Source organism: Macaca mulatta, chromosome 11 (genome assembly GCF_049350105.2).
Source record: "Macaca mulatta isolate MMU2019108-1 chromosome 11, T2T-MMU8v2.0, whole genome shotgun sequence".
In the NCBI taxonomy this organism is placed as follows: Eukaryota; Metazoa; Chordata; class Mammalia; order Primates; family Cercopithecidae; genus Macaca; species Macaca mulatta.
This window is the reverse complement of record NC_133416.1, coordinates 26609101-26623193: the sequence shown is the minus strand read 5'-3', so window position 1 is coordinate 26623193 and position 14093 is coordinate 26609101. Positions and strand designations below refer to the sequence as shown.

The 14093-nt window shown below is 35.0% G+C and overlaps 1 protein-coding gene across 24 annotated transcripts in view; it reads left to right on the top strand.

Annotated features, from left to right (window-relative positions):
• SOX5 (SRY-box transcription factor 5) overlaps positions 1-14093 on the top strand; it is a 1030085-nt gene that overhangs the window by 278335 nt on the left and 737657 nt on the right. For 21 of the 24 annotated variants that reach the window (XM_077953163.1, XM_077953155.1, XM_028829333.2 and 18 more), the window contains one exon: positions 6686-6782. The gene's annotated coding sequence lies outside the window, so the exon portion shown is untranslated. Of the gene's footprint in view, positions 1-5826; positions 5883-6685; positions 6783-14093 lie in introns of those variants that run through there. The other 3 variants (XM_077953151.1, XM_015151284.3, XM_077953159.1) reach the window with 2 other exon arrangements.

Below are 14093 nucleotides of genomic sequence, written 5' to 3'. Positions count from 1 at the left end.
CTATTTGACATAGCCCCGGCTGTGAAACCCATGGTGAGCCTTTGGACATTGCAGTGTCCATGTAACACAGCCGCACTTTTTACATACTTCCTGTTCACTTCCATTTACATGACTTCTACATAGCAGGGTCTATGAGTACTTAGAAATTTCAGACAAACTCTACTTTAGTTGGAATATTCATGGTTTTAGTTTGAATTACTTACCTTGCATAGAGAGTGAGCATTTGGGCAAGGAATGATTATAACTAAAACTTTGCCTGTTATAAATTAATGGCTTTTGGCACATATTGGTTGCATTTAGCTAATAATAAGAAAAAACATACCCAAGCTTTTATCTACACAGCCATAAACATTGAAAACTGAAACAAAATAGAATGAAACAGGAGTACCCTAGCTACGAAGTTACCTGAATTAACATGTAAGATACTGCTGTCGTGTGGGAATGCATCTTTATACTGATTTCGTATTAAAGAGTAGGTACTTGGTTCTTAAAAAGAGAGAGTTTAATATTAGCAATAACACTTTTCCAAGTAAGGAAACACTAAAGTCTTTTCAAGGGCTACCAGGTATGGTTGCGCAGGTGGCATATTTTTTGAATGGCCTCCCTCAAGGGGCCGTCTTTTTCTTACTCAGACAAAGGCACCCTGTGTTCAAGCAACAGTCCTGGCCTTCCAACACTGATATTACCAGGTGGAAAACATTGCTGGGAGAAGTTTTGTGACCTTCTCTAAAGAAGTCTGACTTTTAGGATCAATATCAGGATTCTAACAGATACCTGTGAAGACTTTCTTGGCTCTGAGCAAGACAGAAACACTTGCTGGTTTTAGATTTCAGGTTTGCCTATTTTCATTTAGCCAAGAATACTTTGTGTATTTATTTTTACAACATTGTGGGTAAATCTTGTTAATCCTTTGTGGAATAGTAAAACCTTTAATTACATTAAGATCAAGATGGGATCACGAAGTGTTGCACTAATGTACTAAGGTACATCTGTACTAACACACAAGTTAATATTTACGTATTTTACAGAAGCTAAAGTATTTTAATCACTTGGCCAAAGACACTCACATAAGCCCTGAATGTAGATGCTTAAAACGCAGTGTGATTTATTTATGCAAAGGTAAAGCTGTCTACACAGGTCAGAAGAAATTTTTCAACCGGGTCAACATGGATGGCTTTTAAAGAATGGATGGCAAGTATTAGCAGTAGTGATGCTTGCAGGTGCTGGCTTCAGATGGGGTCAAGACCCAGATCTAGCACTGCCCTAATTAACTTAACCTCCCTGCGCCTCAGCTCTAGGAAATGGGAGCAGCGCTAATAGTACCATCCTTCGAGGTTTTTGTGAAGATGAAGTGTAATGGATCTAAGTGTCAAGCACTTAGAATAGTGCTTGGTAAATAACACTAAAAAATCTCTTAAGGCTCATTTATGATTTAAAAAAAATCAACTTTTTTGAGTTATGTATTGTTTTCCTGTTCAAATTGAGCAACACTTTTTTTTTTCTAGTTTTTCTTATGCTTCTTGCTTCTTGTGCCTGACATTATTCTCGCGTTGTTTTGAGATTAGGGTTTTTATTTTAAACATTTTGTAGATTGCTTTTTATTCCTTATATATTCCTCATTTACCCCTTTTCTTTGTGTTGCTAAAGATATCCCATTTATTGATCATGTATATTCCTTTTTTTCTGAGGGAGGTGACATTAGGAAACAACAGCATAGCAAAATACTACGGAATTGAGATTTGGTTATGAGTCTCTGTAGCTCCTCTTAGTTTTAAAATTCTTTGAATCTCTGAAATTGAATATTCTTACAAATCTCTGAAATTGACAATCTGAAATTTGAGTAGGTGATGCCCCAGTCCCATCGAGGAACACAGTTTTCCTCTTACTCTCTTTTTGGGATGTGTGTGTTTATTCAACATGTGTATATTTTCTCCTTTCCCCATCTGGCATCTGCTTTAGTACCAGCCTAGCTAGCTGTTCTGTGTCAAGAGTACTTTAGCCTTTTCGTTATCAAAGAGAAAGAAATGAAATAATATAAAAAAGAAAATCCTTCCCCATCCCCCTCCTGCTTCACTTTTGTTGTTTCTGAGCAAGTTTCTTGCCATTTACCTTTGCATTTGCATTGCTTATTGATTGGCAATTTTAAAATTGTTTATTGTGCTCTTTTGTTTCACTGTTCAAGAGCTAAAACAAAAGCTACCAGGCCCTGCGAGGTACACATTTGCATGCGGTGAGCGTTGCCCAAGGAAAAAGTAATTGCTAATGCATATTTATGTGGCACAAATTTGCCATTTGTTTATGCATAAAATTATCAATAGTGCAGGGCGGCCCAGCCGTAGAAAATGGTGACCTTTTTAGCTTAATAAATAGAAATCAGCTGTTATTGTGAAGAGATCAGCCATTTATTCTGTGTTGAGGGACATTGCCGGGAAAATGCAGATTGGGGCTGGCAATATCATTAAATGGAAGGCCAATGACCCTTTCCGTAGAGTCTATTATACTTTATCTAATAGGGGATAAATGACTCTGGTTGGCAAATGGAATAAAGAACAACAGTTTTTTTTTTTTTTTTCCTTTTGGTAATTTTATAACCGTATAGATTTTAAGCCAGTAAAACTGAACAGGAAATCTCATGCTGACTTGTTGCTAGAATTCTCTCAAAAACTATCTGTTTTAAAGTTTTTTTCCTTATTCATTATTCTCTATTTCTGTTTGTACCCATGGAAACAAAAAGTAAGTCAGGTGATATTTTTCTAGGAGAAAAGTTCTTTCCTTAATTTTTTGGGTTTTTTTTTTTTCTTTTCTCTTTCCTCACTCTCTCTCCCCCTCATATTTTAATCTTTGCAATGAAAATGAAGGTATCTTTGCGTTTGTACAGGGTTGCCCTATATTTGATATCATAAAAATACTAAATGTGGAAGAAGATATTCTCGAAATTTAAAAAAGTTACCAATGTATTATGCTTTTTAGAAAAATTAAGCTTAATACTTTCTAAGTGATAAGAATGGCTTTTGATGTGGGCCCTTTGGTTTGGAGAATATTCTGTAAATATAAAACCCTCTCATAAGCATACTTTCTCAATATGTAAAACACCAAGCAGTAGTCACCTTTGGTGATTGTGTCCCTGCTGTGTCTGGTAAATAAAATACCTTTTGTCTTTCTGGGGCTTGTCTCTGTCCCTTTAATGTGGCTTCCTTGCACACTATGTCTATTTGGCTAATAGTGCTGTGGTATGTTAGTGAGCATTTCTGCCTCTTAGGAATTGTTATCCAGTTTTTTCAATCATGATAGAATTCACTATCAAGTGAAAGCTGCATTTGTTTTGAAAATGGTATTATGTAATATTTGATCCACTTAAAATTTTACATAATAGACGTTAAGTTATGAAACAAGATGATAAAACAGAGACCCATAAAAGCACCTCAGAACATGGCTAACATCTTTGAAGCTACCTGCATGCTCCTCCCTGACTGTGTTTCTTAACACAATTTCACGGTACCGTGTTGAAAGTTTCCACAGTAGTGGTTTTGCAGCCACCAATCTTTCCCTCGTGCTGCCCTTTAGTATGACAGTGCATTCTGCAGCATGTCACTGAAGTGACTGAGTAAGCTTTTACTGGCAGAAATGGGTCTGTCGTTCCTTTTTAAAGTAGAGGGTGTAAATAGGATTCAGACACTAGGGTACATTAGTCCATAAAATGAATATATTTTTTATGTCATTTGTAAGGTATTGATTTTAGGTCCATTAGATTCACAGTCCCTAGTGGGAGAAAAAAACAATGATTTAATGGGTAGGTTGGAAATTCCAGAAGGAAGAGCAGCAGTGATTAACCCCTTCTTTCTCAACTCCCTGCCTGTGTAATATAGTATCTTCTAGAAGTTGAGACAAGAACCCTGGGAGAAAGGGACAGAACGCTTATCATCTGTCTCCCCTGCAGTTTACAGAGGGTCAGAAAACAAATTTCAGCTCAGTTATTTCTGTGTCTCTGAATGTGATAGAACAGATCACTCAGGGTTAATAAAAGTTGTCAAAATTATTTTTTTAGATGGGAGTTTTTAAGTTGATGAATTTGTTTTATTTTTACAAAGTTCAGAGTGTATTTATTTATTTTGAGAGTCTTAACAACTTAAGATATTATTTAGGGACCTTACAGGATATGAAGGAATGGAGCTTAGCTTTTTTTTTTAACAATTTTTTTTTCTCTCAACTCTAAGAAAGGAAAGTTCCTTGTGGTATCATGCCAGTTACAATGTTTCTTAAGCGAGTTTTAAGTGATATTAGCAATATTGGCGATCTTAGTAATTTTTAAAGTAGGTTGTTTCCTGTTCTATAAATATATAGAAAATTATTAGTTTATACAACCTCTTTTCTGATAAAAGAAAGACTGAACTATCATTTCACTGCTATGTAATTAAATTTGGGTGCAGAGGCCGGGCACGGTGGCTCAAGCCTGTAATCCCAGCACTTTGGGAGGCCGAGGCGGGCGGATCACAAGGTCAGGAGATCGAGACCACAGTGAAACCCCGTCTCTACTAAAAATACAAAAAATTAGCCGGGCGCGGTGGCGGGCGCCTGTAGTCCCAGCTACTCAGGAGGCTGAGGCAGGAGAATGGCGTGAACCCAGGAGGCGGAGCTTGCAGTGAGCCGAGATCGCGCCACTGCACTCCAGCCTGGACAACAGCGTGAGACTCCGTCTCAAAAAAAAAAAAAAAATAAAAAAAAAAAATAAATTTGGGTGCAGAGTACTTATAATAATTCTAGTCAATTTCATACACCTAATGTTACTACCACCTAAAAAGAATTATCTCTCAGGCTGCTTTGCCAGCTACATCTTCATTCTTGTATCTAAAAAAATCCTAATTATAATTTAGGTAGGAAATGTTTTTAAAATTCCAATTATATTTCCAATCTTTTGCCATAGTGATATGTTGTCATTGAAGAAAAATATGCCAACTGCAATCTGGTTACCTCAAAACTTGACCTGACATAAAGATGATGGTATCAACAGACATTTTTAGAACTTCATATTTTAATTCAAGTTTTTCATGTTCTATAATAAACATATAAAAATACAAGCTCCCTCTTGTGGGTAAAATTACCACCTGTGAATTTCTGTGTCACCCAAATATATGATATGATAAAATTTCACTGTTTCACTTAGTAAACACAATTGTGGTAGTCTCTTTACATTTGGGCAGATGAGACAATTCAATTAACTGAAAAAAAAAAGTGGAGTTTGTGGTATTTTTTCTAAGTAAAACTTTTTATGGAAATACATTTTTAAAACTCCACTGACTCTATATAGACAGTCTTTATTTTACTTCAGCAGCATACTTTCCCATGTTGAAAGTTCTTTTGTTATTGTTTTGGTTGGCTTTTGTTTGTTTGCTTTTTTGAGATGGGGTCTCATTTTGGTGCCCAGGCTGAAGTGCTGGTGATGCAACCACAGCTTACTGCAGTCTCAACCTCCTGGGCTCAAGCGATCCTCTCGCTCGTCTCACCTCAGTCTCTCAAGTAGCTGGGACTACAGATGCACGCCACCATGCTTAGCTAATTTTTAAATTTTTTGTAGAGCTAGAGTCTCGGTGTTGCCCATGCTAGTCTTGAACTCCTGGGTTCAAGTACTACTTTTGCTCCAGCCTCCCAGAGTGCTGGGATTACAGGCGTGAGTCATCATACCCATACCCTGATGTTCAGAGTTTTTAATGATAATTTTTTTCTCATTGTCGAATATTCTTCAATGAAGTAATGAGTAAACTAATGAAGTAATGTGGATTCTTCTCTTTGTCAACATTGTGGCATTTGAATTTCTGTGCTTCTTAACAGAAGTTCTGATTTTGGAATGGAGTAAAATGCTTCGATACCAGGCATGCTCCAGGAAGGTATAGTATGGTAATAAAACTATTCAAATACAGTAAACCTTGTGATCAAAACTGAATAATCAGTGATGATATAAAAATGAACACCAAGACATTACTCAATTTCCCTTGAATTGGACTGATAGTAGAGCGACTGAGCCAGAACCAACGCTGTGGCTCCTCCCTTGTACAGGTTCCTTGCTTTCATAAGTCTGATTCTTGGGAATCTCAACAGATTGTCAGGGCCAATTTTTGTCTAGCTTAGGAAAATTGGTAACAAAGCCAGAGTTTTATTCACTCATGACAGTGGCAAGAGCACTTTCTGAAGTTGAGCTGAGCAGGGCAATCAGAGAAATACATAGCAGGGATGGAATGAAATGAAAAACAGCTGAACATTTAACAAATAACTGTGTTGACCATTGCTATTATATGTTTGAATGGGCTCAAAGAAGAGACCTAAGAGGACACCTGACGATGCCTCATGAATCATTTCAAGCAACAAGAATCTACCTTAGTGTAGCCTGTCCTAAAGCATTTGCAGGATATTTACATTAAAATTGAACCACAACAACTTCTGAGTTTTTAGATTAATTGTGGTGGCTTTATAATGCCAAGATAATGCCCCTTCTTCCATAAACCATAATTTTATTACATTTATAAATGTAAATTTACATTTACATATATATTTAATGGTTTATGTATCAATTTACATATATAAATATAAATTTCTTTTGAAAACCTTACACATCTTCTACTTTCAAGAGTCATATGTTGATATTTACTAAATAAAACAATGCACTGTTAATGGTCTACTTTTATTTTTCCAGCTTTCCTCTTGCTGATGACATGATTCCTGTTTGAATCTGTTGACAAGATTCTGAAAGCCGAACAGAGAATTCTGGCACTGCAGTGGGTAGGAAAAAGGTATATTCATAAAACACATAATATACACTTTTGAAAAATTGATAACTATGCTATTTCACAAAAATGGAAGTTTATATGGTTTCTCTTATTTTTAATTTATAAGTAAAAATATATAAAACATATACATAAAAAAGTAGAGTACATAGTCTTTTATATTCAGATGACAACTGGCTTTTTAATTATAATTTTGAGACTCATTATGATGGTAATGTCTCTAAACTGGCAGATGATAGCAACATTTCTTTTCTTTTCATTTTCTTAATGAGATACACTTTTTCTGAAGTTGTGAAAGCTTTTTTCTCCACTGAAAAATGTTTTTTGGAACATTTGTTGCTACTTTTCTGTTGTTGCTTCAAAATAAATATTTGGGATTACAATGGATAGGTCACATATTTTAGAAAATTTCTATAGGCTATTAAGTATTCCGGGGTATGATTCCGTTAATACATACAAAAATGTAGTATTGCTGAAGCCAGACAAATATTTTCTAATTTACTGGCAGAAACATTCCATGGGCATCTATCTGTGTGTGCATGAAATCCCTGTTTGTCTTTTCAATAGTGTTATACTCTTGGGAACAGGCACTGAAAGTTTGACCACAGATCTAGAGCCGAAAATCGTTTTCTAATTTATTGATTGACTAGTCATCATGCGGGCAACTGCAGTAAAAGGATGAAGGGAAGGAATTCTGTTGTTCGGGAGAAGTTTGTCACCAGTAAGATTGAAAGGGAAATCTCCTTTTGTTGATACCTAAAAAGAATAATGAAATAGTGTTTGTCTTGCATAATGACTTAAAGCTCATTTGTTCAGAAATCTGCTCTTACAGTATTATGACTTATGTTCCCACAGTTTCAAGATGCAAGTATATGTGTGAAAACCCTTAGAATTAATGGTAGTGGTTACCTCTTTTACAAACAAAATTGTTAAAATCCCAATAATATTATTAAAATACTTATAACTCAGGCTTCATATATTCACAGACAAATGAAACAATATAATATAGAAGAAAACATAGCGAATAATGGATTTTTATGCTAACAAAAGTGGAATAAATCACAACAAAATTATTCCAAACAAAAATTCTATAGGTTTACAGGCAAAAATACCAATATAAATAAAATTAAAAGGCAAGTGACAAACTGAGACTGCTACTTCTAATAAGTATGGCAAACATCAAATGTAAAGAGCAGTTATAAGAAAGACACTAATATCTTAATTTAAAATATAATGAGATATAAGAACAAGTAGTTAATAAGGAATATAACTGTAATATAAAAACTAATAAAAGGAATGCAAAGTTATGCCTCACTTATCTAACTACGGGAAAGTAATTTGGAATATTATAACAAGAGTGTAAAGAGACGGACATTTTCAATAATTCTGGGAAAACCTTATATTTGTTCAACTTTCCAGGAAGGAATTTGACCACTTCTGTTAACAGCCTTAAATGCTTTCAAAGCATTCTATGCAACATTCCCATGCTATTAGTTTGGAAGATATTTGGTTGCAAGTGATCCAGATCCAACATAACCATTTAAACAAGATAAAATTTTATATTTCTTTTAAGTCAATTTTCATATATTTGTAAGTGGAAGAATTTGAGATAGATTTAACTGTTCAGCAGTAGAGCAGTGGCTAGATAAATTTGAACACGTTTATGTGATGGGATATTCTGCAACCAGAATGAAATGAGTATTTCATTTGATATTTAAAATTTGATATTTGATATTTAAAATTCTTTTCTGGCCGGGCGCGGTGGCTCAAGCCTGTAATCCCAGCACTTTGGGAGGCCGAGACGGGCGGATCACGAGGTCAGGAGATCGAAACCATCCTGGCTAACACGGTGAAACCCCGTCTCTATTAAGAAATACAAAAAAAACTAGCCGGGCGAGGTGGCGGGCGCCTGTAGTCCCAGCTACTCGGGAGGCTGAGGCCGGAGAATGGCGTGAACCCGGGAGGCGGAGCTTGCAGTGAGCTGAGATCCGGCCACTGCACTCCAGCCTGGGCGACAGAGCGAGACTCCGTCTCAAAAAAAAAAAGAAAATAAATAAATAAATAAATAAATAAATAAATAAATAAAATAAAATTCTTTTCTAAAGAATTTTAAAGGTTATAAAATTATGCATAATGCAATGTTAAATTAAAAAATCGGAGTCTACACTAAAGATATAATGTGTTTCCAAGTTTGTGGGTACATACGTACACACATGTATGCATGTATATATCTCCACATGTGCCTATATATTAGAAACACAGAAAAATTGATAGAAAAAATAATAAACACATCAAATATAATTAACTCTGGATATGGACTCATGAGAAGTTTTAATTTTCTTCATAGTTTACAGGGTTTTTAAATAGTAAGTATAATTTAATATTAAAATTTGAGAAATATAAAAGGTATGGATTTTCAGAAGGTATACATAAGTTGCTAAGTGCCTCTGTTTGTTACGATACTGTATATATATATATCTCTCTGTTCAAGGAGAGTTGAAACAGCCCAGCACCCATCCTTTTGGTTATTTTTTTCCCAAAGTCGGGTTGAAATGAGGATTCCTGCTCAGTAGATCCATACAACCACTTAGACATCTTGATCATATTGCAGCCTGACTGCCTCTTTTAGTTTAGGGCAGTTCAAGGTACCGTGCTGCAGTTTAGTGGCACTGGGTAAACACATGAAGGCTTCTGGTATGCATGCCTATTTCAAAGGCACAAAGCAAAACTTGTGTGTAAGTGGAAGAGGTTGAATACTGCAGTTCTGGATTAAGATTTTTTTTTAAAGTATTATGTTACCTTAGAATATTAGAAGAGTGAGAATGTAACTCTAAGATGAGTGAAAAATCACAATTTGATAGCAATGTGAGAAAATATTTGTGGAAATGACAGTGAGAGGCTTTTTTTCCCCCTTTCAAAACCTAAACTGACTTAACTCTTTGAACTTGTAAGAGAAGCATGATGTTTAGGAGCATAGACCTTGGAGACAGATTGTTTGTGTCTGTCTCCTAATTATACCACTTATACCTGTTTACTGTTGGTTTGTTCCTTAACTGCTATTGCTCAGACTTCTCATGTGTCAAAGATAAATAATAATGGAAAACATACCATGCAAATAGTTACTACGTGGACACTGGTGTGACTAGTGTTTAAAGTTCATTAAGCAAAATAGACTTTAAAGCCCAAACCATTACTAGAGAGAGTCACTTTATAAATGATTCAAGTTTCAATTCAGTAGGAAGACAGAATAATTTTAAATCTCAATGCCCCTAATAACATCATCTTGAAGTGTATTAAGGAATAATTGATAGAACAACAAGAGAAATAAACAACTGTATAATAGCAGTGATATTAATTCACTTGTCTTAGTAATTGATACAATAAAATAGAAAAATTGGTGAGGATTTAGTTGAATGGCAAGATTAAGAAACATGACCTTATAGATATGTGTGGAACATTGCATACAACTGTAAAATTTACATTATTTTCAAGCACATAAGAGACAATGATAAACATTGACCATATTCTAAGTCACTGAATAGCTCATTAAATTACGCCCCAACCATTTTCCAAGAATTAAAATTGTACCACAATGAAATTAAGCTGCAAACAAAAATAGAGCTAGGAATATAGTTTCACAATTAAAAAGAAATCATGGGCCGGGCGCGGTAGCTCAAGCCTGTAATCCCAGCACTTTGGGAGGCCGAGGCGGGCGAATCACGAGGTTAGGAGATCGAGACCATCCTGGCTAACACGGTGAAACCCCGTCTCTACTACAAATACAAGAAAATTAGCCGGGCGTGGTGGCGGGCGCCTGTAGTCCCAGCTGCTGGGGAGGCTGAGGCAGGAGAATGGCGTGAACCCGGGAGGCGGAGCTTGCAGTGAGCCGAGATCGCGCCACTGCACTCCAGCCTGGGCGATAGAGCAAGACTCCGTCTCAAAAAAAAAAAAAAAAAGAAATCACAATGGAAATTAGAAAGTTTTTAGACTAAACAATAATAGATATCCTACATATAACAATTGTAGAATGTATATAAGAAGTGTTTACTGGGAAATTTATAACCTAAAGGAATATATTATAAAAACAAAGGGCAAAAATTAATAGGCCAATAATTCCTCTCAAGAAGTTATAAAACAACAAAATAAACTCAGTGTAGTAGAAGGAAGGAATTAATTAAAGTAAGAACAAAATTAACAAGGTGGAAAACAGTCATGTAACAAAGAGGACTAAGAAAGCCAAAAAACTGATTGTTGGAAAAGGTGAATAAACGTTTCAAACCTCTGATGAGACTGAGCTACAATGCAAGAAAAATGGGCAGATTACCAATATCAGTATTGAAAAAGGAGACACTACAACAGATATGTATAATGCCAAAATTTGCTGAAAAGAAATAGAGAACTTGAATAGTTCTATAACTGTAAAGGAAATTTAATTCAGTAATCAAAAATCATCCTATAAAACAAAAGCAAAAATCTTGACCAAGATGATTTTGCAGGCAAATTCAAGGAAGAAATAAGTTTAACCTTTTTTTTTCTTTCTTTTTTTTTTTTTTGAGACCGAGTCTCACTGGGTGGCCCAGGCTAGAGTACAGTGGCCTGATCTTGACTCACTGCAACCTCTGCCTCGCAGGTTCACGTGATTCTTGTGCCTCAGCCTCCCAAGTAGCTGGTATTATAGGCTCATGTCACCATCCTTGGCTAATTTCTTGTATACTTTTAGTAGAGATGGGGTTTTACTATGTTGGCCAGGCTGGTCTCAAATTTCTGACCTCAAGTGATTCACCTGCCTTGGCCTCCCAAAGTCTGGGATTACAGGCGTGAGCCGCTGCACCCAGCCGAAGTCTAATCTTACATAATTTTTTATTTTCAAAAGATAGAAGAGGTTACAATCTGAATTCATTTAATAATTATCATATAATTTTCATACCAAAGCTGATGAGAATAGTATGAAAAAGGACTTACAGGCCAATTCCTCTTGTGATTATAAGTGGAAATATCCTCAACAGAATATTAGCAATTCAAATTTGGCAATATATAAAAATAATCATTTAATCATTTAATAAAAAATTATGGCCAAGTTGATTTATTCCAGAAATACAAGGTTTGATAATATGTAAAAAAATAAACAATTTAATACAGATTAAAACAAAGTATCATATGATCATTTCAATAAATGCAGGGCAAGCATTTAATGAAATTCAACATCTATTTCTTGTATTTAAAATTTTTTGGAAAACTAAAAGCAGGGAGGAACTTCCTTAATGTGATATAAAATACATACAGCAAAGATAAATTGTAACAGTAAAATGTTAAAGGCTTTCCTTCTGTCTTCAAGAACAAGACAAGGATATTTGCTATCACCCCTGCTATTTAGTATTTTTCTAGAAATGCTAGTCAATGCAGTAAAGAAAGATAAGGAAATAAAGTTACTAGGATTGAAAAAGAAACAACCATTGTTATTGGCACACGATATGAGTTAATAAGACAATTTTGCAAGACTGATACATATAATATAATATAAGGTACAGTGTTTCTATGTATCAGCATCTTTTTTTTCTAGTTTCTGGTAATAAGAGATGCGCAATATTTCTATGGGGAAAATTGTGAAACATTATTAAGTAATATTTTCTAAGGCTGATATGAATGATGAGATATACCATATTCAGGCACTGAAAAGATCCAGTATTGTAAAGATGTCACTTTCTCCCTTATTGATTTATAAGTACCATGCCATCACAATAAATATGCTGTTTTTGTCTTTGTTTCTTGTTATCTGTACTCTGTGTGTGTGTGAGAGAGGGAAAGAAAGAGGGAGAAATGTCACAAGTTGATTCTAAAATGCCAAAGACAAAAGATAGTCAAGATACTCTTTATAAAGGAGCAATGTGTAGGAAGACTTGCCCTACAGATATTATTAAGCTCTGTTAATTCAGAAAGTGTGACATTCCTGCATGGATAGACAAGTAGGCAAATGAGAGACAATAGAGAACTCAGACTCTTGCAAATATGGATACTTTATTTCTAATAAAGGCAGTCCTTTAAAGTAGTAGAGAAATAAATTTTCAATATGTGGATACTGAGAAAATTGATTTTCTATGTAAAAAATAAGATTGGATCTCTACTTCAGATCACACAGAAAAATCAACTTTAGTTGGCCCAAACCTAAGTGTGAGGGACAGAACAATATTGAGAGACTCTAAGATTATAACCTGGGAATATGACTTAGGAGTAGAGAAGGGTTCTTTAAGCCATAAAAGCACACAACACATTTTCTCCTTGTTGTTTATCAGAAAACACCATAAAAAGAGTGAAAAACGGGACCTAGAGTAATAGAATAAATTTCCAAAACATCATTGACGAGGTTGGTATCCAGAATTGATTTTTAAAAAACTACAAATCATTGATAAAGTTCACACAATCCAGTAGAAAAAGGCAAAAGAAGAAATCCAAATGGACAATAATTTGATAATGTTCAATATATGAAATAATGTCTAAGACATGAAAAAATCCTTAATCTCAGTAGTAGCCAGGAGATACAACATAAACTCATAATGAGATTCCACTACCCATGCCTCAGAATAGAGAAAAGTAAAATGTCTAGTAGTTCAAAGCATTGACAAGGTTGGAGAGCAACAGCAACACTCATCTAGGGCTTGTTGGGATGTAAGTTGGAACAGCTACTCTTAGATACAGTACCTAGTAAAGTTGAAGTTTGTAGCCCTTGCTTAAGCAATAGCAACTCTATTATTCCTAGAGATAAATATCCTAGAGAAATATGCGCATATATGTGTCAGAAGGCGTCTACAAGATGGGTTACAGGAGAAATATTTGTATTTGCCAAAAATCTGGAAATAATTCAGCTGTAATCAGCAAGTTGGAAAATTATAGAACAATCGTACAATGACATGTGAAGTATTGAAAATGGAAGAATCTTAGTGCTGTAATGAATATTAGCTGGAAAAATCAAGACACATCAGAAAACACACAGGATGATTCCAGCAAACTAAATTATATCATTTAGGAATGCACTGTAGATAGGAAGACTAAAGAAAAGCAAGAAATACCAGTGTAGAGTGCTGATATCTAGGAATGAGGAAAGAGGTTGAGGTCAGGGTGGAGAATTTGTGTCCAGGAACACTTCTAACTCAAGAGAGAGTGCCAGTAATGACCTGTGTGGTGCTTCCATGGGCATGTGCTTTATTACTATGTGTTAAACTGAACATATTTTCTATATATATCTCATGATAGATAAATGTTAAAATAATAGAGCAAATAATTGATAGATTTTATTAATTTTTTTTTTTTTTTTTTTTGAGA